The sequence below is a fragment of the Cupressus sempervirens genome, chromosome 3 (assembly GCF_028749045.1).
Source record: "Cupressus sempervirens isolate cs-2001-9-10 chromosome 3, ASM2874904v1, whole genome shotgun sequence".
In the NCBI taxonomy this organism is placed as follows: domain Eukaryota; kingdom Viridiplantae; phylum Streptophyta; class Pinopsida; order Cupressales; family Cupressaceae; genus Cupressus; species Cupressus sempervirens.
The window spans coordinates 328,032,939-328,057,878 of NC_143120.1; the positions used below are offsets into that span (position 1 = coordinate 328,032,939).

General features: G+C 34.9%; 1 pseudogene; it reads left to right on the plus strand.

Annotated features, from left to right (window-relative positions):
* Positions 1-24,940, plus strand: part of LOC149566319 (BAG family molecular chaperone regulator 1-like) — a 104,644-nt pseudogene that overhangs the window by 18,688 nt on the left and 61,016 nt on the right.

Genomic DNA, 24,940 nt, shown 5'->3' on the forward strand with positions numbered 1-24,940 from the left:
CACAAGCAATCTCTTTTACCTTTGCATTCACTCTCATACTTGTGCATCTCTGATCCACCTTGCAATGTATGCATCTCTACGCATATGTACTTGTACACATACATTATTCGGCCTTGCACCTCTTTAAATAGGAAATTCTCACCTTACCATTTTCCATGATCACCATATATCTTACAATTTATGATCAAGTTTGTTGAGATGTCATTTTGAATGATACTTAATAGTAGGACTCCTTTCAAATTCCTCTCTTGAAAAGCTAATCTATGATCAACTCCAATGTTTTGAGTGATCTTGCGATGTATTGCAATGTACATAGTTGAAGATAAATGTGTTCGTTCATAGGAAGGCCTTTGCTGGTTCTAACAAATTTTGGATAAGATGTTCAATTTGATTGCTCTTTCAAAAAGTAACCAAAAAAGAGATATATTTTTGCTATTTTCTATTTTTAAAATGAATGCAATCTAACAATGCAAGTATATGAATTCCTAATTTAACTAGGAGTTAGCAAAGAAAATAACAAAGATGAGGTAATGAGAAATGAAAGAAAATAACATGAAAGAGAAATTCCTAATGGACATAAACCATGGTAGCAACATGTATGTGAGTTAAATCATAAAAAAAATAGGTAGGAAATGAATGAAAATAGGAGTAATGCTTCCTTAAATCCACTGATGCAATTGTCAATGAGAACTTAGTAAAAATTGAAAGATGTTTCATTTTGCATCGAATTCCAAGGCCATAGAAAGTGCACTCATGTGAGAAAAGAAGCTACATAGGAACAATAGGGTGATCTCTTCTCTAACTCGGTACATTAGCAAAGTTTATCAACATGCGAAAAATAGTATAACTAAAAGATCACACAATAAAATCAACACAACAAAACCATTGGCTCTATTATTATTCATGAACAAGAGTCACCAAAAATAACACCCTCTAGAATGAATTGTTGGCTCATGATTTAACAGTTTTGAAAATGATGAAAAAACCAGACAAATGCATCTAAGGCTAGCAACTTCCTATGATGGATACATTTGACTGCAATCCTTGGCCAACTATAAGGCTAGACCCTTCTTCTTCTTCAAGCTTTGCAAGACCTAGGCGGGTGGACCTCAGATTTAATTGATATCATACTAGTGCAAAACATATCCCTGAATCTATTTACTACAGATGAAAAGCCCTTATTTCTCCTAATAACTCATGCAAAACATAGATCTACAGTAGCTAAATGCAAATCTATGAATCACATAAGCTAAGTGATGGTTAAACTATTCTAGCTCTTCAACATAAAATGTAAAGATGATTTGAATTTGATTTTAATTTTATGTGGGTGGGGAAAGTGGATGAAAACCATGTATACAAACAACTTAATGACCCTATAGCTAATCAGTGCCTGATCCATTAGGCAAATTCATAAATCTCTCTTATGCATTTTGGATATCCGATACTTATTCATATATTCAGCTATCTGATCTATCCATTCACCTTGTAAATAAAAATCAATGTTCAACTTAAATCTCATTCTTACCTAATATCCTCCTCAATAAACCTGCAACCCTATTGAATCCCTAAAGCATTTACATAATTCCTTGAATTACAAGCAACAATGAACCAACATACAACCTTAAGGGATTGCAAATATGATCTAGGCTCTTTGTTCAAAGATCATAAAACATTACAACTCACTGAGAATGGAGACAAGATTTAAAATAAAACTCAACTTTGCTTTTTTTGTATTGATTTCCTTGAAATCAATACATGAAAATGCATGAAATTAACTCACAAATCACCTAATAAACTAGACTATACAATAACATATGCTATCATACAAGAGAGAAAATGGCGGGAATGAGAAACTAATGGGAAGGGAAGGGGATATCATAGCCAAAGAAAAGCTTCATGGTCTAGAACCAACACATCCTAGATCTTCCATTTAGAATTCATCAATTCCAAGGCTAGTTCTACTAACTATCTTCATTCTAGAGAAAACTTTCCAAAATTCCAACCCTTACAAAAGAGAAGAAGAAAGTATAAGTATCAAGAGGAAAATTCCCAAATTAAACTTGCAATTGACATGTGTCCCCTATAAATTCCTTCCTACGAAGCTCAAAAAACCTCTCTCTACCTTCTCTCTATAACTGCATATCTAATCCCATCATTTGGCCTCTACCAGACAGAAATATCTGAAAAATTTCATAATGAAAGAATGCAACTGATTTTTGATGTTAAAAATGAACACAAGCCAAAAAGTGAGAATCAGTTGACTGTAACCTCCATAATGCAAGAAAACTATTTAAAGATGGTTTTCTTCACATTCAGATGCCAATAAGCCTTTAGAACTACCCTCTAATCAACTTCGATGCTCCATGATCAAATCTGCCTACTCTGCTGAGAAAGCCATGAGAATAAAAAATTGGCTTAGAGCTTAGACCAGTGAGTATCTATGCACAAACTAACCTTATATTTAGAAAGTTCATCTCATTCTGTTTCCAGTGGTATATTGAAGTGCCCATTTTTGATAAAAATTGCCCAAGTATGGCCCTTTGAGGTTTCAGGTATCCATTCATGGCTTCCATTTAAAATTGCAAAAAATAATTCCTCTTTCTATAGTTTGACTATACAAATAATCTCCAATTTTATTTAAAATTTGACCTACACATGATCTTTGAGGAAAAACATTTAAAAATTAATTTAATTTATTTTTTGAAATTTCCTTCATATGTTTCACTCAAGTCAAACTTGGTTTGACCATCCTGTCACTTGTCATGCTCTGATTGGCTTGAGCCTGAATAGTAGATGCCACATGGAATCACCTGATTCATCCTACTCACTGCCATGTAAGCACACCACATCATGGTTGCTATGTTGTTATGTTAACTAGCATGCAACTTCATCTTAGCGACATAGTGATGACCCTCCGATCTACCACATGGCACGATCTGGCGCATCTAAAATATCTATTTACCACATCATCATCTACCTTGGAACTTGTGCCATGTGGCACCTTGCGATTGGTTTGAAGCTCCATATCATTGCTCATTCACATTGTACACCCCTACTAACTACCACTTGTCACTCTGTGATTCACTGTGAGACTACCATGTCATTACACAATCATTCTGACTGAATAGGCCACACGATTTTGTCATTTTTACAATTTTTCGATGACTTGCTATGTCGCTAGTTAGAAAACCCTAGTTTTTTTGGCTAGCGACATAGAGACTAGTCAAATATTGGATTTTCTAGCAACTTAATGTTGTTGACATCATCTGTCTCTTGCTTGCACATTCATTCAAAATTCAATCTTGTCTGGTGCCAACTGGACGGCCAAGTGGGCCCCTCATCATCTTCTTTCAACACGCAAGGCTTAAAAAAGCCTTTGTTTCTAAGACACTACAACATATGTGTGATTTTGTAATTTAAAGGTTTAGAAAGACCCTCCCACGGGCAATGTGGGATAAAGAAAATCCCTTGTCTTATACTCAAGGCATAGTTTCTCCTTGTTATGCGGGCATCTTTTCCATTTCCTTATGCGGGTATGCTTTGGATCTTCCCTTCAATGTGCAGCCTCTGATAGTTATGTGTGGATCCCTTCTTTATACATAGTGTATCATGCACTACCTTGCATGAATGGCTTGGGAAATCATTCATTTTCCCATGGCTTCATCCTTCAAACTGGCATTTGTTTATTACCTGGTCATGACTTTCACAAGCCTCTGCATGGACTCTTTCCTGAATGTTGAAGCTCCCTTTTACTGTATGCATGGGCTACCTGCTCCCATTGGTGGCTTTGAATTGGTGTAGACTTCTTTCACTTGGCGTGATTTACCTTCATTCGTTGGTTGCCCCTCTCTCTACATTAATCAACTTCTCTAAGTTCTGCACCAAACGATGATTTCCTATTCTATAAATGGCTTGTTTTTAATGGCCACACCAATTAGATGGGAATTCTTGTCTTGGTGTGGAAGCTTTCCTTTTAATCTGACATGGACTACTCACATTTTTAAAAACATTTCCTTTTTGCACTGGACTGCTTATTCATCATCATGGATGTCTTGTATGAAACTGTGGTTCCATTGACATCTTCTACCTATCCTTTAGCATGGGGTTTGTCTTGTGTTGACATCTTCTACCTATCCTTTAGACTAGGGTTTGTCTTGTGGTTACTGAGAATTCTTTGTCTTATTGCAGGTTGCTTTTTTAGCTACTCCCCTGCTATTGACTGCCCATCTTCATATCTTGCTTGTGTGGGCTGACCATAACGTGGGCTGCCTCCCCTTTAATTGCTTCACAGCCCCTGTTGTGGGCCTCCTTGCTAATGCATTGATTGCTTCTACTTTCTGTTGGTCTTCTTTTGATGTGTTTTTATTTCTCTTTACACCCAACTCAAAATCCTCACACGCTTTGGACCCAATTTCAACATTCAAAATAGTAAACCCATATTTAATTTCCTTGTTTTAGACATAAGTGTGTGAAACAAGAGCACTCAAATTTCACATACAATACAATTGGAAAATTCAAAATAAAATGAATTCCTAGCTATGTGGGATCCTTTGTTTATGCTTGATCTTCTTTTCTTCCACACAATGAACTTGCTTAACTTCATTTTGATGTTTGGTACATTGGAAGTTTGTTTAGAGATTTTAAAACTCGCCATGACATTTCTTATGAAAATTGTATTATCTTCCTTCGAACATAGGGATATGTTAACCTTCTCATTCTCTTCTACACAAATATTTAGACCTGCTTTACACAATTCATCAATTAAATCAAAAGCCAAGTGAACCGTGAAAGTAGTACAATAATGTTCAATAAGCTTGTTGTAAGATGATGAGGGTGGTTTTACTCCGAGACATTCATCCATGCCTTTATAAATTAAAAAAACCTCCTCAAGCTCCATATCCACTAGGCTTAGGGCATATTTGCAATCTCTTGCAATCTTGCTTCACCATCTCACAAAACAATAGAAATGCATCAACCATTTCCCCTAACTTAACATATCTAATTATCATCAGTGAGTTGATATTTTAATTCAAAAATATGTCTCTTGTTTTCATTTTATTCACATTCTTTGACTCATTCTGCCTGATGGAATCAATAGGGCCCCAGTGTGGGTCCGGCTAATTTTTTTTCATTTTCGGACAACTATACTGGCAAATTGATCAACTCAATATTTTATATAGATCCAAATTAGAAACCATCACTGTACTACCACTTAAAACTCATTTTACCAATTTATTCTAGCTTGTCAATTTCATGTCCGAAGGTCCTTTCACTGGCTTTAAAAACTAACCCAAACAGATAACTGGGCTTTGAAATCTAGGATACTGATTATCTATTCTAAACACTTTTACCCTATCAAATCTGGTCTCATGATGAATTCAAGGTCAAAATATATTCGCTGTCAAAATTGACCTCTCAGAAATACCTACAAGAAAACATGTCAGAAAGTAATAAAATGGGTTTGAATTTGGTCTTGAAATCTGGGCAAATGGACACTTGGGAAAATGAGAACTGGGGCATTGATTCTCTATCATGAGGACAATATGAATCTATGATTTGGCCTCATGATGAATAACTGGGTGCAAATGGTGATCAGTCAAAGTGGGCTACTTAGAATTGCTGACTGGAAACAATGCCAAAAAAGTAATTTTTGCAAACAGAACTAACCTAGAAGAGCGTGCATATGGACTCGTCATGACTTGCAAACTGACACTCTTAAATTATTTTTAGAGGAGAACATAGTGGTACAATCCATTTGATCTAGGCAATCATGAATTTCAAGATATAACATCATGAACAGGGGTTCCAATCAATCTGCAAATGCAGACACCAGTGAAAATTTACAAATTGCATTTGGAATTGAATTTGAAGACTGATCAAACGGATTCGTCAAGACTTAAAAATTAAAAAATAAAAATTTTGTGACATCTTAAATGCAATTCAAAAGGAAATTTAGCATTTTGGTCAACTGGTCAAAAGTTATTATAGGTCAAATAGGGCTTCCCAGAATTCTGAACATTTCATATAAGCATGACATTGATAACTAACCAACTTTGAGGGATTCAAAACCTAGTGAAACAGACTCAAAACAACTTGAAATCTGAAACATAGGCTCTTAGGTATGGATACTAGACACTCTCAAAGTGGCAAGTCATGAAACATTACTGGGTGTGAGATATTCAATTGCAAACACAACCTCCTGTTGTTGTTTGACACTTGGTGAAAAATGCAGAATTGAGATTTGCTCAAAATGGGACTTCACCAAATGACTCAGAATCTCAAAATTAACTTCATGGAATAGGAGGATAAGCTGAATGGAGGGTGTTAGAAATGTTAAACACCTTAGGGGCCTCAAAGGTATAGCTGGGTACAATCATATTTATGAGCTCTTATGGGGCTTGATTCGACTCAAAATTTGAAATAGATGCTCAAAATGAGAACGCAATTTTGAGCACCAATAGTGGCTCTGTTTGGGGATGCATGCCTCTTGTAGGCATGGCAAAAATTCAGATCTTTGGAGGAAGGAGACCACACAAAAACTCTCTCAAACAACTTTATTGAAAAAAAGAAACTACCACTAAGATTATGTACAAACGATGGCCCCAGGCCACCGAAAAGTTTTCACAACTTCTTACCTCTATCATACACCTAATTTTCATCACCATTCTCCTGAGGTAAATTTAAATTCTTATTCTCATTTGTTTCACCCAACACATTAGCACTTTCAATCATTTTGTTAGGCAAAACAAAACTACTATCATTACTTCCATAGTGCATATAAAAATCAGGCATGCTTTCCTCACCTTGCTCACTATGAAAAAATGAATCAGCATGATCATAACAACTGACATCAAACTAGAACTGGTCATCACTGACTAAACCATGGATTTCTTCAACCATAAACACAAAAGCTTGGTATTCTACTTTGTTAAACAAGTTACATGGATCAGATTGTAACTCACCTTGTGCATCCATGTATGACGAGTATGAAAAATCTGACTTCTCCTCATTTGCAATATCAGTACTCCATAAATCAGATTGAACATACACTGTATTGTCTTCATATTCTAACAAATGATTAGATAATAAATCACAAGAGTCATCATGAAATTTCCTTCTAACAATATGCTGATCCATATAAATTTTTTCCTCAAACAACTCACTAGGATAAACCATTTCATTAGTATTACTTTTCTTGTCATATGAGCTATCCAAATGTATCTCATCTTCATGAAAATGAGAAAAATATGAACCAGCAACAGACCTTATCTCTACATCTTCATTTTCAACATAGAAGTCATCATGTGCATTGATGTACATATTACCATCACATACACCTCCCAAACTTGACTGAGCATATTCTAAAACTACATCTTCTTCAATGTCAAATTTAGGGGAATTGACTTCACTATATGAAATTGCAAAATGTGGCAAAACACAAGCATCCTTAGATAGATTAGCATACCTTTCAAAATCATGAGCTAACAAGTCAGAAATCTCATCAACACTTAACAAGACTTCATTCCTAAATTATTTTCCTTAGCTATGATCATTATCTAGATAACTTGACACATTTACAACAGCAGACTCATTAGTAATATTTTCTGAAAAATCAGAACTCTGATCATCACATGCATCTTCCTTTTTAGACAATACCTCAACAACCAACATTGTAACACATTCACATTCATCACTAGAAAGAAGACTATTACTACTGTCACACTGTTCCTCTTCTTTATACTCATTACCATAAGAAGATGTATCCACATCATGCCTATTATCAAATTGTTGATTACTATCCTCTGATTCATAAAGCTGAGACTCTTCATCCTTGACATCATTTTCAATGAAATCATTGCATTTATTAACATTAGATTCATTAGCCTTCAAATCATTTTCAACATCCATGATAAAATCTTGGGGATTTCATAAATCTTATCTAATCTTATCTTGGCTAGCCAATCAACCGAATTTGGCATAAAAACTTCTAAGAGTACCACTAGCCATGAAGACTCCTTAGGTCTAAAAAACTCATCAAGATTCATAACTACTGATTTGAACTTCATATAAATTTGAAATCCACTAAGACCCTTAATATCACCAATTGTACTTCTTAACATTAAGACAATCTTATCATGAATCTTTCTTTTCAATCTAGCAATATTTGCACAAACACTTTCAAGAGTGAACATATCACTTTCAAACCTAGACTCAGAATCCATCTATAAACTTTTTAAAACTCCTACCTCTTTTTCTTAGTGTTGAAACCACTAGATGGAGGCAACCAATTTGTTCATTCAATTTTCATGAGAGACAAATATATGAAAATTGAAATACCTTTATGTGTTGCTGTCTGAAACTTTAGATCTACTGATTGGCACATGTGCAAGCATGAAACCCTTCACACCATAGATAAAATCCTTTGTAGAGCCGCCACCTCCTTGAAGACGAAAATGAAATCACAATAGTGATTCACCTTTTTTGGAATCAGTTACTTTAGTAGATACAAACAATCACATAAAACTTTAATCGAGAACTTGTACTTCCTCTTTCCCAACAAACTAGATCTGCTCACAAATATTGAAAGCCTATAATATTAAAACAAATCATGCACTGGCATAGAGATTTACTTCAAAGTCACCACTCACACTTAGTGAGAAAAGATTTAAAATAATTTTACCATCTGTACTTTCTGAACCAGACTTTCAATATGGAAAACTTGTAGATCACTAACACCTTGGAAAGAGGATACACCTCCCTTTCAAATTCTTGACTCTGATTTTTACAATAGGATTTTGAAAACCAAACTGATTGAATTGATTGAACATAAAACTTGGTAGCAACACAATCTATACTCAATCCTTCAAATATACTGCTATCCTGAACAAAGCAATACTAGGGTACATGACATTTGAGTAAGAAAATTGGAAAACACATCAATTAACTTACTATTGTAACTTTTCAGTGCACATCTTCTTGTTGTATTGAATCCCTTCTTAAATTCTCAAGGTTTGTCTTAAATCTGATTCAATATAGTCCCCAGTATAGTCACCATTTTGTTGGCTCCTGATTTAATAGTTTTAAAAATGACCAAGAAACTAGACAAATGCATCTAAGGGTAGAAATTTCCTATGACGGATACATCTAACTACAGTCTTAGGCCAACTATAAGGCTAGACCCTTCTTCTTCTTTAGGATCTATAAGAAATAGATAGGTGGACCTCAGATTCAATTGATATCATACTAGTGCAAAACATATCCTTGAATCTATTTACTGCAGATGAAAAGCCCTTATTTCTCCTAATAACTCATGCAATAACACAGATCTACAGTAGCTAAATGAAAATCTATGAATCTCATAAGCTGAGTGAGGGTTAAACTATTCTAGCTCTTCAACATAAAATGTAAAGATGACTTGAATTTGATTTTGATTTTATGTGGGTGGGGAAAGTGGATGAAAACCATGTATAGACAACAACTTAATGACCCTATCGATGATCAATGTTTGATCCATTGGGAAAATTCATAAATCTCTCTTATGCATTCTAGATATCTAATACTTATTCATATATTTAGATATCTGATCCATCCATTCACCTTGTAAATAGACATCAATGTTCAACTTAAATCTCATTCTTACCTGATATCCTCCTTAATAAACCTGCAACCTTGTTGAATCCCTAAAGCATTTACATAATTCCTTGAATTACAAGCAACAATGAAAAAACATACAACCTTAAGGGACTACAACTATGATCTAGGCTCTTTGTTCAAAGATCATAAAATGTTACAACTCACTAAGAATGGAGACAAGATTTAACATGAAACTCAAACCTTATTTTTTTTTGTATTGATTTCCTTGAAATAAATATATGAAAATGCATGAAATTAACTCACAAATCACCTAATAAACCAGACTATACAATAACATATGCTGTCATACAAGAGAGAAAATGGCAGGAATGAGAAACTGATGGGAAGGGAAGGGGATATCATAGCCAAAGAAAAGCTTCATGGTCTGGAACTAGCACATCCTAGATCTTCCATTTAGAATTCATCAATTCCAAGGCCAGTTTTGCTAACTATCTTCATTCTAGAGAAAACTTTCCAAAATTCCAACCCTTACAAATGAGAAGAAGAAAGTATAAATATCAAGAGGACAATTCTCGGATTCAACTTGCAATTGACAAGTGTCCCTTTTGAATTCCTTCCTAAAAATATTTAAAAACCTCTCTCTACCTTGTCTCTATAACTGCATATCTAATCCCATCATTTGGCCTCTACCAGACAGAAATATCTGAAAAATTTCATAATGAAAGAATGCAACTGATTTCTAATGTTAAAAATTAACACAAGGTAAAAAGTGAGAATCAATTGAATGTAACCTCTAGAATGCAAGAAAATTATTTAAAAATGATTTTCTTCGCATTCAGATCCCAACAAGCCTTTAGAACTGCCCTCTAACCAACTCCAATGCTCCGTGATCAAATCTGCCTACTCTATTGAGAAAGCCCTAAGAATAAAAAATTGTCTTATAGCTCAGACCAATGAGCATCTATGCACAAATTGACCTTATATTTGGAAAGTTCATATCGTTCTAGTTCCAGTGGTATATTGAAGTGTCCATTTTTGATAAAAATTGCCCTAGATATGGCCCTTTGAAGTTTCAAGTCTCCAGTCATGGCTTCCATTTAAAATTGCAAAAATTAATTCCTCTTTCTATAGTTTGACTATACAAATAATCTCCATTTTAATTTAAAATCTAACCTGCATGTGACCTTTGAGGAAAAACATTTAAAAATTAATTTTTAAAAAACTTTTGAAATTTCCCTAATATGTTTCACTCAGGCCAAACTTGGTTTGACCATCCTACCATGTGTCATGCTTTGATTGGCTCAGGCCTATACAATGGATGCCACATGGCATCACTTGATTCATCCTACTCACTGCCACATCAACATGCCACATCATGGTCACTATGTTGCTATGTTAACTAGCGTGCAACTTTGCCTTAGCGACATAGCGATGGCCCTCTGATTTGCCATGTGGCACGATCTGGCACATCTGAAATATCTATTTGCCACATCACCATCTGCCTTGGAAATCATGCCACGTAGCACCTTGTGATTGGTTTGAAGCTCCATATCATTGCTCATTCACACTATACACCCCTACTGATTACCACTTGTCACTCTGTGATTTGCTGTGAGACTGCAATGTCATTACACAATCATTCTGATTGAACAGGCCACACAATTTCATCAGTTTTATGGTTTTTCGATGACTCACTATGTTGCTAGCTAGAAAACCCTAGGTTTTGTGGCTAGCAACATAGTGACTAGCTATATTTTTGATTTTTTGGCAACTTACTATTGCTGACATCATCTGTCTCCTGCCTGCACATTCATTTAAAACTCAATCTTGTCTGGTGCCAATTGGACGGCCAAGTAAGCCCCTCATCATCTTCTTTCAACATGCAAGGCTTACAAAAGCCTTTGTTTCTAAGACACTAAAACATATGTGTGATTTTTCATTTAAAGGTTTAGAAAGACCCTCCCACGGGCAATGTGGGATAAAGAAAATCTCCTATCTTATACTCAAGGCATGGTTTCTCCTTGTTACATAGGCATCTTTTCCATTTCCTTATGTGTGTATGCTTTAGATCTTCCCTTCAGTTTGCAAGCTCTGATAGTTATGCATGGATCCCTTCTTTATACATAGTGTACCATGATTTTTTAACTCTCATGCCTTCCTTTTTAACTACCCTGCGTGAATGGCTTGAGAAATCATTCCTTTTCCCATGGCTTCATCCTTCAAATTGGCATTTGTTTATTACCTGGTCATGACATTCACGTGCCTCTGCATGGACTCTTTCCTAAACATTGAAGCTCCCTTTTACTGTATGCATGGGCTACCTGCTCCCACTGGTGGCTTTGAATTGGTGTAGACTTCTTTCACTTGGCGTGAGTTACCTTCATTCATTGGTCGCCCCTCTCTCTACATTAATCGATTTCTCTAAGTTCTGCATCAAACGATGATTTCCTATTCTGTAGATGGCTTGTTTTTATTGGCCACACCAATAAGATTGGCACTCTTGTCTTGGCATGGAAGCTTTCCTTTTAATCTAACATGGACTGCTCACATTTTTTAAAACATTTCCTTATTGCATTGGACTGCTTATTCATCATCATAGATGTCTTGTATAAAACTGTGGTTCTGTTGACATCTTCTACCTATCCTTTAGCATGGGGTTTGTCTTGTGTTGACTAAGGCTTCCATTTTTCTCAACATGAAACTTTTTTCCTTCAAAAATATCTCTCTAGCTGTGGCTTTTCTCCAGCATCAAACTCCCTGCACTTCCAAATCTTGCATTCTTCCTCTTGTGAATTATTTGTCTTGTTGCAGGTTTCTTTTTTAGCTACTCCCCTACTATTGAGTGCCCATCTTCACATCCTACCTTTTTGGGCTACCTCCCCTTTAACTACTTCATAGCCCCTATCATGGGCCTCCTTGCTAATGCATTGATGGCTTCAACTTTCTGCTAGTCTTCTTTTGATGTGCTTTTATTTCTCTTTACACCCAACTCAAAATCATCTCACATACTTTGGACCCAGTTTCAACTTTCAAAATAGTAAAACCATATTTAATTTCCTTTTTTTAAACATAAGCATGTGAAACAAGAGCACTCAAATTTCACATACAATACAATTGGCAAATTCAAAATAAAATGAATTCCTAGCTGCGTGGGATCCTTTGTTTATGCTTGATCTTCTTTTCTTCCACACAATGAACTTGCTTAACTTCATTTTGATGTCTGGTAGATTGGAAGATTGTTAAGAGATTTTAAAACTCTCCATGACATTTCTTATGAAAATTGTATTATCTTCTTCTGAACAAAGGGATATGGTAACCTTCTCATTCTCTTCTGCACAAATATTTAGACCTGCTTTACACAATTCATCAATTAAATCAAAAGCCACTTGAATTGTGAAAGTAGTACAATAATGTTCAATAATCTTGTTGTAAGATGATGAGGGTGGTTTTACTCTGAGACATTGCATGCCTTTGTAAATAGAAAAAACCTCCTCAAGCTCCATATCCATTAGGCTTAGGGCATATTCACAATCTCTTGCAATCTTGCTTCACCATCTCATAAAACAATAGAAATGCATCAACCATTTCCCCTAACTTAACATATCTAATTATCATCATTGAGTGGATATTGTAATTCAGAATCATGTCTCTTGTTTTCATTTTATTCACATGATTTGACTAATTCTGCCTGATGGAATAAGTCAGGCCCTAGCGTAGGTCTGGCTAATTTTTTTTTTGTTTTTGGACAATTGAAATGGCAAATTGATCAACTCAATATTTGATATAGATCCGAATTAGAAACCATCACTGAACTGCCAATTAAAATTCATTTTACCAATTTATTCCAGCTTGTCAATTTCATGTCTAGAGGTCCTTTGACTAGCTTTAAAAACTAACCTAAATAGATAATAGGCCTTTGAAATCTTGGATACTGATTATCTGTTCCACACACTTTTACCCTGTCGAATCTGGTCTCATGATGAATTCAAGCTCAAAAGATATTCGCTGTCAAAATTGACCTCTCAAAAATGCCTGCAAGAAAAAACATCAAAAAGTAATAAAATGGGTTTGGATTTGGTCTTGAAAATTGGGTAAATGGACACTTGGGAAAATGAGAACTGGGACATTTATTCTCTGTCATGAGGAAAATATTAATCTATGATTTGGGCTCATGATGAATAACTGGACGCAAATGGCGATCAGTCAAAGTAGGCTACTTAGAATTGGTGACTGGAAACAATGACAGAAAAGTGATTTTTTCAAATGGAACTGACCTAGAAAAGTGTGAATATGGATTCATAATGACTTGTAAACTGCCACACTTAAATTATTTTTAGAGGAAAAAAAAATGGTACAATCCATTTGATCTAGGCAATCATGGATTTCAAGATATAACATCACAAACAGGGGTTCCAATCAATCTACAAATGTTGACACCAGCGAAAAGTTACAAATTGCATTTGGAATTGTGTTTGGAAGATTGATCAAACAGATTCTTCAAGACTTAAAAATTAAAAAATAACAAGTCTTTGATGTCTACAATCCATCAAAAAATCAAATTTAGTATTTCGATCAACTGGTCAAAAGTTATTACAGGTCAAACAGGGCTTCCTAGAATTCTGAACATTTCATATCAGCATGACATTGATAAATGACCAACTTTGAGGGATTCAAAACCTAGTCAAATGGACTTGAAACTCTTAGGTATGGATACTAGACAGTCTCAAAGTGGTGAGTCATGAAACATTACTAGGTGCGAGATATCCAATTGCAAACATTGCCTCCTATCGCTTTTTGAGACTTCGTGAAAAATGCAGAATTGGGATTTGCTTAAAATGGGACTTCGCCAAATGACTTAGAATCTCAAATTAACTTCATGGAATAGGAGGATAGGCTGAATGGAGGGTGTTAGAAACATTAAACACCTCAGGGGCCTCAAAGGTATAGTCGGGTACAATCACATTTATGAGCACTAATGGGGCTTGATTCGACTTAAAATTTGAAATAGATGCTCAAAATGAGAATGCAATTTTGAGCGCCAACATGAATAACTACACTCAAAATGAGAGCACTAATAGAATATATTATTGCATCAAAATAATGGCCCATAATACATGCTACATTCTTGAATTTATAAGAAATCATCTCTTCAATTTTGGTTGAGAGCGAGAGATTTCTTAATGCAAACATATGATTCTAAACTACTAAAAAAAATTTATTATATACAAATTGACTCTCTAAATGGTGCTAAGTAGAACTCCACCCTTGTTTATATCAATTAATGGGTGCATGAGCCTTTACATGACTTAAAAACAATGAAAGAAGAAGTAGATAAGAAGAAGGAAGATATAAGAGGAACTGAAGTCACTGGAAGCTCTAAAAATGGAAGCTTAACATTCTCTAAGAATTTGTAGGAGTTAAAATGCCATCATAATCTATTTCTAGTGCATGGAAAGCTCTAAATTAGCAACTGACAGTTAACTATCAGTGCACTATCACTTCATCAAAACTATTGGTGCACCTCTAGAGTTGCACACCTTGATGTGTTTCCCATGTTTCAAAACTAAAATTCTAGTTTTGGGGTCTTCTTCCCCTTTATGCAAGAGCTATGTCTGGATGTTTGCTCTTGAATTTCTCTATAATCTCTATCACTTGTGTAGAATCTAAAAAATCCAAGGCTTCATACTTCTCTTTTACTACTAACTAGTAATTACTAATTTATGTACATGTGCCACAAAATCCTCAAGTTTAGTGTCTAGCTCCAATAGTACTTCTTCCATTTTGAATGCTTGTCTAAAATCTTGTTTTCACAAAGCATCTTCAAAGGTTTCTTGGAACTATTGGTGAACTGATTGCACTAAAATGAGTTTTTCTTTTGACTCATCTTCAAAAATGTCAAGGTAGGCATTACTGTAATACTTTGCAACCACCAAAATATGCTCTTTTATTTGGTCCTTCAGCTTTTGTATCCCCTCATGTAATGTCTCCATTACTTTATTACTAGTTGTATTTTTCTCTATCCAATCCTCCAATTTATTAGGTTGTTCTATGACCTCTATGAGCGTACATTAACTTTGACCTTTTATTGATTGAAGCACTTGAAGGTCTTTTCCCTAGGTATGTAGCTCATCCATAAGCCCAAAATCCTAGTTCAAAATAGATACACATTTATCTAAACTAGAATGAATATGGTGCAACAAGTTCAAATTAGCCTATATAATTTGTAAACCTTTACCCTCAAAATTGTCACAACATTCCTAACACCAAAAAATGAATCTATCTATACACTCCCCTTATCTCTCCTATCTAATGTCATAGCAAGAGTGATCTCTATATTATCCAGGTCAATTTGGCCCATGAATCCATGCAAATAGCCTCTCAAAATATCATTTTGCTTCCTTAGCCTTACCAATTATGACTCATATGTGTCCACATGCTTGAAAACCTATTTCATGCCAATAGTGATCAAAAATTTAGTAGTGTCTACTATGGGATTTCCTAAGAGGACCTCCTTGATCTGGTAATCACTAGGAGTCAAATCCTTGATGTCAGCATGTGGAGGAGGGATGGAAGTATGTGCAAACAAGTTATGATCTTGGTTCTTTATTATGAAGGCCAATGTTCATGCATCACCCATATGTGGCTCAGGCTTCTTTATGGCATCCACTAGCTCATCCATACTCTCTTGTGTATTCAAGTTCAACTACCACATTTTCTCAAAAATAACCTCCCTCTTCAACCAAGTTGTTGTAGTGCCCATGGGAGACATGTATTTAGCTAAAGAGGAGGTTTGCACTACTGGCCCTTTTTTCTTATCACTCCTTTCCAGAGTCTTCTCCTTCTAAGAGAGATCTACATTAGGAGTCCCTGCATCTATTGTATCCAAAGCCCTTGCCTCTATATCCTGAGAAATTTTTTGAGCTTCTTCATAGATCTATCCCTCTAATACTTCATCAACTGGCCTCTATTCTGACTCTTATCCATGCACTGCTTGTTCTTGTTCTTTATTAATAGGAGGGAGAGGAGTGGATGAAACTTTGTCCAAGAAAGATAGACCCTGAAATGGTGGTGGTGGTGTACCTAGAGACCCTTGTGGTTGAGGTAGAATTTGGTTCCAATCCTCTCCCAAAGGTTGGTCCATAGGTGTATCTTATCACCCACCATTTCAATTCCCATGGGCATAAAATTGAAATAAAAAATGTTGAAAATATTTGTTTCTTTCCCTTCTTGATCATCAATCCACTACTATTGCTCATCTTTAGAAATGATATCCTAAATAGGTTCCTTAGGAATGGATGGCAATGTTATGGTCAAGCTTCTTCTTCTCTCTTCTATTGTAGCCCTAGCTAAATGAGTCCTTTGACTCAAGGGGAGATTATCTACTTCTTCTTCTTCATTGTCCATCTTAGGAATGGTTTCAAGCATGTAAGGGATGGGAATAACTTTCCTCTACAACTTTCCCCTTCATGTCCTTCTCATAGTAGTCCCAACCTTAACCTTCTTAGTACCTGAAGGAGTGGCCTCCTCCTCTTAACTAGGTGGTGAAAACTCTTGTGCTTCCTCCTCTAGTTCTTGCTCCTATTCTTGTTCCTATGGGGGCACTTGTTCAGTCTCTTGATCCTGAGCTTCTTTCTCATCTTGAGGCTCTACTTCTACTAGATCTTGCTTAAGTTGTTGAGATTGTTGGGCCTGATCAATTTTTCTCACTCCTCTTTGTTTCCCTCTTTCTTTTATTCTTTCCCTTATCTTCCCTAAAGTAGTCAACATCCCTCTCACATTGATGCATCATTTCTAGTCTGATTGAGGATTGAGCAAGAAAAGTTAATACTATAACTTTTTCACCTTTACCCTTCATTGGGCATGCTGTGGCTTGAAAGATAACTGCCTAAGGAACTAGGTCAATCTTAAAGAGTTTCTTTATCCATTCTCTTGTTAACAAGATTATGTGCCTTTCCCTATGACTTATATCCACATTCTCATCTCTATCTATCTTGACATACATGATTGGCCTGCCGTATATCTTATCGCAATTATACAAGGGATCCAAGACATCTTAAGTGTCTTGCTAAAAATCCTTGAGTGAAACCTTTATCTTTAAGGTGCTTCCTACTAGATATAGAGTCATCCTACAATAATCCTTTATTTAGCTATCATATTCATCTATCACATTCAACAAATGATCTTCTATGGCATCTTTATACATAAACTACTTTCTTACCAAATGTTGAACTCTGCCAATATTGTCAAAATAAGGACAAGGGGAGTTATAATCCTCTAAGGGATATTGATCCTATTCTAAATCAAAGGTCATGATATCCTTTTTTTTTGGGACCTCAAAAGCACCTATAGTAATAGGCCATACCCATCTCTTTTTATGTTGTTTCCTCACTCTATCATATGCAGATGTGAGTTATCTAGAAATCTCCAAAAAAATGAGTCTATATGATGAATATCTTGAGAGTTTCTTTGGATTCACCATCATACCAACTACCCTTAGGTAAGTGAAAGTTTTGAACTAGATTTAATAGGTGCCAATCTCTATGATCTTTGTTGCTACCTCTACTAACATCCTCATAGCATAATCACCCTCTATGAATTAGATGATTACAAATATGAGAGCATCATTCACTATCCAATATTCCTTTCTCTGATCTAAGAGCTTTTTCTTCACCAATTGGGGGTATACCATGTAAGGCCATGCATTAGCATCTTGCATCCTACCCTTCTTATAAAGACCTGGGTAATCTATTGTTCTAGTCACCAACAAATACACCATGTATGATGTCATATACAATCTTAGATCAGCTTGTACTCCTACGAGTTGCTCATGCAGATCATCACTAAGGATAGTAGCCCATTCTATTGGCATTTTTGTATTTTGATTGTATCTATGAAGTGGACCATCCAACTATTTATATGCCTAGCTACTGGTAGGCCCATAACTTGATGCAAAAGCACAATAGCATATCCAATGTCATCCTTCACATATCATCATGTCATTTTTAGAATATATGGTCCATTGATATAAGTGAGAGGGGAGACAGGGTGAATTAGTTATACAACTACTATCACAATCATTAACCTTAAACAAACTTAACCATGTGAGTAATATAAATTGAAACCACAACAAGATACTCATTCATAATTAACACTAGTTATGTTAACTAGGGAAACTCTTAAGCAGAGGGAAAGCTTTAGTGGGGATGGTACCTACAAGATGATGTACTAAGATAAATATTCTTTATTAGAGGATAGACTCTATTAGGAATCTATTACAACATTTAGTACATATGAGTCCTTGTTAGGACACTTTGAATCCTCATTAGGAGATTCCAACCCTATTAGGAGTTGTGGAAGATAACTGGACCCAATACCCAAACAACTTTGAGGTTAAGACCAATGAACCCCCTATGAAAAAGATCTTTGTATTATTCCTTATATAATAATATAATTGAATTGTATTTTTTTTGTCTCTGTCCTATCAACCAGACTTCTTCTCCATCACATACTATGCACTAATACTTTGCATGCAACTTGATCTTCTTCTCCAAGATACTTTACAAATGAGGAAAACAACTTTCCTTTATACGGTATCTTTGTAATAACCCCTTGAGTTAGCCTTGAGTCTTTCCCAATTAACTAAAATAAGATAATTAATTAATTCATAATTGCAATAGCAATATCAGCTCACAGTCTACAAAAAAACTTCACACGTGTGATACCAAGTCTTGCACATGTGCTAGTGTTACTAAACAACTATCCTCTATCATTGTGTGACTGTGCATCTCTTCATTAAATTTTAGATGAAAGATAGTGATAGATCGTCAAAACATTGTTTTTTTGTACTCTATTTTTTCTCTACTTCTAGTAAATCAACTGTAACTTCTGTACACCATTGACTCATACTTAGTCCTGTTAACCAAATCATCAAGAAAAACTCAAAAAAAGTCCTTCAATATGCATCATCTAAACCTTCCTCATCTTTTGCGCATCATAAGATATTTGACTTCTATTCTTCCAATATTTATAGAATTACTGTTATGCTGACATTAATGACAAATATAGTCATGAATTCAACATATCAATGTTCTCCAATGCTCAGGATACTCCCCCAATCTAGTATCATCAGCATTCATGCTAACAATATCCCCCTTTGGCATTAATGGCAACATAGATGAAAAATATTGAAGTTTCAAGAAAACCAATTATACTCTGCTATTGCCAACATCTTCTTAGATCCTCTTTATCAATTTGAAATCTTCTGGCTACTAGGCCTAAAATCAGTTGTTCATAGTGAACAACTTACAACACTTTTTTGGCTGCATATCTTCCCCATAGAGATATCCTTCTACACACTAACATTTCTTTCTGCACACTAACATATTCTTCTATACACTAACACATTCTTCTATACACTTATATGAATCTTTCTAAGTCTCCCTAAAGGGATAACACTGCCCTATTGACATCTGAATAGATGCTTCCTTCATATTTTCTCTCCCAATTTCCTAGGAGATGTTTTCATGTACATATTCACTCCCCCATTGACATCAATGTCAAAGGTGTCAATATAAGTAAAAAATACCAATTGCTAAATACCAATTGTTATAATATACTTCTTCCAACTCTTCAATCATCTCAAGTGTCCAAAGACACTATTTAATACAAAATACAAAATACCAAGAGTCTTCAATGACTCAATACATACTAGATACTCCCCCATATAGGAAGTATCAGCATTCAGTCCAGCTTAACTATAGTGCTCTGTACCACTGGACTAATGCACTCTCTACATCATCTATTGTAAAGTAGGCAAGGGCATAACCCCTAGCATACCTCTTAGGTACTCAAAAGTATCCTTTGGAAAAGGCTTCGTAAAGATATCTACAATATGATCTTTAGTACTTACATACTCCAACCTTATTTCCTTTTTAGTTGCCTTGTCTCTCAAAACATGATACTTGATGGTTTTTTTTAATTTATTTAGAATGCAATATTAGATTATTAAACATACTCACTGTACTTTTGTTATCATAGTAAATGATATCAGGCTCTATAAAATCAATCCCAATATCCTTCAACATTTTCTTCATCCATATAACTTGATTATAGTTATTTTCTTTTGCAACATACTCAACCTTAGCTATACTCTGAGATATAGAGTCCCATTTCTTGGTCAACCAAAAAACCAATCTTCCTTCAAGAAATAATGCTCGACCACTAGTGCTCTTTCTATCATCCATATTTCCTTCCTAATATGCATTAATATATGTACACAAAGTGAAATCATTTGATCTATCATACTAGATTCCATAACCAAATGTACCCTTCAAATATTTGAATATTCTCTTTACTGCTACATAATGATACTCTTTAGGATTAGGTTGAAATCTTACTACAAGACCAACTAAATTTTCTATATCTTGTATGGTGTGAGTCAAATATTGCAATCCTTCAATCATAGATCTATACTTCTTCTCAATTGTAGGTGTCTCATCTTTACTAGATAGCTTGTGACAAGTTATCATGGGTGTACCAATAGGTTTGCAACATTCTAAACCAAATATTTTCAACAAGTCTTTTGGATACTTGGCTTGTGAAATAAATATCCCATCTCTACACTACACAATTTGCAATCTTAGAAAAACCTTCATTTCTCCTATCATGCTCATTTCAAATTCATTTTTCATCTCTTTAGCAAACTTATCACTTTATTTATCATTTCCTCCAAATATTATGTCATCCACAAATATTACAATGATAAAAAAACCATCATCAATTTTCCTTTAGTATAGATTACTATCTGTTTTTCCTTTAATAAATCTAAGTTTAGAAAAATATCTATCAAATCTTACATATCAGGTTCTAGGTACTTACTTCAAATATTATAGTGATTTCTTCAATTTACATACAAACTCTTTTTCCTATGTCAGAGGGATTCCATTAGGTTGTTCAATGTAGACTTCTTCTTCAAGTTCTCCATTTAGACTAGCTAACTTGACATCCATTTGATAAACCTTGAAATTATTGCTTGCTGCATAAGCTAAGAACATACTCAATACTTCCATTCTTTCCATAGGTGCATATGTTTCCTCATAATCTATGCCATCATTTTGTGAGTAATCTTTGCAAACAAGTCTGGCCTTGTTTCTCACAACTTCTCCTTGATCATTCATCTTGTTTCAAAATACCCACTTGGTTCCTATCACATTCTTGTCTTTAGGTCTAGGAATTGATTCCCATGTCTCATTCTTCACAATTTGTTCTAATTCTTCTTTCATTGCTCACAGCCAGTGATAATCCTTACATGCCTCATCTATTCTCTTAGGTTCCACTTGATAAATCAGACATAATTCCTCATTCACTCTATTCCTTATGATAACACCTTTATCCTTGCTCCCAATTATCTTCTTTGGAGGGTGATTCTTTGTCATGTTTCTACTATAGGTAGGAGTTGACATATAAACTCTTATCTCTTTACTAGGTTTAGATTTATGTTCTTCTCTATGCTTAATATATATATCATTCTGCAAGTTATTATTAGTCTCAAAAATAACTTCAACATTCTATCTAATAATTCTTGAATTATTCTCTTCTTCATCATAATTATAATCTATCTTCTTCTCTTTAGTACCAAAATTTTCATCAATCCTTACATCTGTGCACTCAACTATTGTCTTAGCTTTATAGCTAAAACATATATATGCTTTACTTTTCAATGAGTAACTAAGAAACATTCCTTCGTTGCTTCTAGGATCAAACCTACCAATATCATCATCTCTCTTTATGTAACACTTACTTCCAAAAATTTTGAAATACTTAACTGATGGTGAATGACCAAACCATAACTCATAGGGTGTCTTGCTCATACCTTTTCTGATGTATACTCTGTTCAAAGTATATACTACAATGTTAATTTATCCTCTCTAAAACATCTTTCAGACATCATTCTCAAATAACATCACTCTAGCTACTTCTTCTATTGATTTATTCCTTCTTTCACCAATCCCATTCTATTCAAGTGTTCTCTTGTGTGCAGATAAAATGGAATCCTCATAATCTTTTCTTGCAAAAAAGATGGCTCCAAAGCCCACATTATTCAAATTTAAAGGTGCACCAAAGAACTCACATTTTTAGGATGGACATTCAAAGATTAGACACACCAAGCTTGGCCACACCGATTGGAATGCTTTCCTCACAATATGAAACAAACCTAAAGAATGGAAAATGGGGAATATGATCTTAGCATCAAGAAATTTCTTGACATCCTTCATTATTAATGGTTCAATAATGGGATTAACAAGTCTTTTCCTTTGTTTGAAAGGTTTGGCATCTTGTTTCAATAGAATGTCATGTGTGATGATATCAAGATTATATATTTTGAGTTCTTCATAACTCTAAGCAATGACATCTTTGTATTCCCTAAGAAATTGGAGAATATCTTCCCTTTCTTGAGTGTTGCATGCATTTCCAACTCTTGCCATTTTAGGATCTTCATTAGTACCCAGATTATATGAATCACATTCCTCTATCCCTTTTTCTTTGACCATTCTCTTGCTAAGCACTGATTCATCACAATCAAAGAAGTGTTCCAACTCAACCATCCCCTTAGGAATAGTGTTGGTTTTCAATTTGGGAATCCCATCTTCATCCTCAGGTTCTTCATCTTTATTTTTGTCATTTGGAGTGCCATTAATCTCTTATCCTTAAAAATAGTTATTGCACATGATAAAATCAAGTATGTGTTGGTCATCCTGGAAAACTTGGAAGTCTGTAATGTTGTTTGGGGTAGATGGGGCAACAACCAATTCTACTGAAAATTGTTTCAATTTTTTTCTCTCAACAAGTTGTAATGCACTAGCTAAAATTGTGAGGGTATCTTCTACCATGTTTCTCCTTCTAGGGATGTACTTTATGCTCAAAGCTTCAATGTCATCCATTAGATCACATACTCTCTTTTAGAAAGTGAGTAATCTCCTATTATTACAAGAGTAAATTGATTGTACTTTTCTAGTCACCAACTGGGAGTCTCCTTCAATTATGAGAGCTTTGACTCCCTTCTCTAATGTGAAGAGAAGTCTACAAATCAAGGATTCATACTTTGCAACATTGTTAGTACATCTAAACTGTAACCAATATGTTGCATAAAAAGACCTGCCTTTTGAATTGATTAATTCAATACATGCACTTGCTCCTAATTTTTATTTAGAGCCATGAACTTGAGTGTCCAGATTGGTTCTTCTTTGGGCTTCCTCAAATTATGGTTGTTCACTCATAGATTTTCTTTTACTTGAACCTTAAAGGATTGGTTCTTTGCGATCCATTTTAATCTCTCATGCGGTGGACTTGATGATTTTTCACTATTTATTTTTTATATGGGGAGCATATATTTTTCTTGTTGATCTTGAATTTCCCTAATAAATTCTATAATTTTTTCAAATTTAGGCTTAGGATGAATGAATACCAAAGTCAACCTTGGCCTTTCATGAAATGTGTCCTTCTTTGGATCTTAATTATTGTTGGTGGAGAAGACAAGCCTCCACCATCTCAAGAGGTATTACTATATGATGCATTGAGATATTCTACCTCTTCTCCACATCTCCCCATGACTTTAGATATGTATGTGGAGCTTGGATTTTCTATGGGTACATCTTTTGGAATGTGGTCTCTCTTTATTTCCATTATCTAAGTTAGAACTTGAGAAACCACCTCTTGGAAATGTGAACATTAGAACTCTAAATTACTAACTTTGTGCAATCTACAAAATTTGGGAAGGAGGAAAACACTTGGGTCTGCTTCTTTACCTAAGGATTGTAAGTTTTCCACCATGCTATCTATGAATTGCATCATGATCTCTTCTTTTGGGATTGAATCATGGTCCTTCCATTTTGATCATCTGATGCTTTAGTTGAAGTTGTATCAAAAGCCATCACTTTACAGGAGCCTAAATCAAATTGTAGAGATGCTACCTTGTTTGGTGCATTGTATTTGGTAATCATCATTTTCAATTTTGGTTCAACATTGATCTTGATCTGATTATTCAACCCTTTCCAAGGAAACCAAAGTTGGGTAAAATTAGTTAAAAATGATCCTATTAAGCATTTTTTCCACTTTCTACTTAGTAGCAATCCATACATTTCAAGAATTTAAACCACATGTATATCTATGATGTCTTGAATCTAGGGGTCAACTGTTAATTGTATCTAAACATATTTCAATACCCCAATGACCTTTACTTCCATTTTGTCAAGTTGTATTAGTATTCGATTAGAGGGCTAAGGAGTGACTCCCAACCTCTATGCTATAAAAAGTGGTATCATTTTACAAGAAGCTCCTAAATCAATTA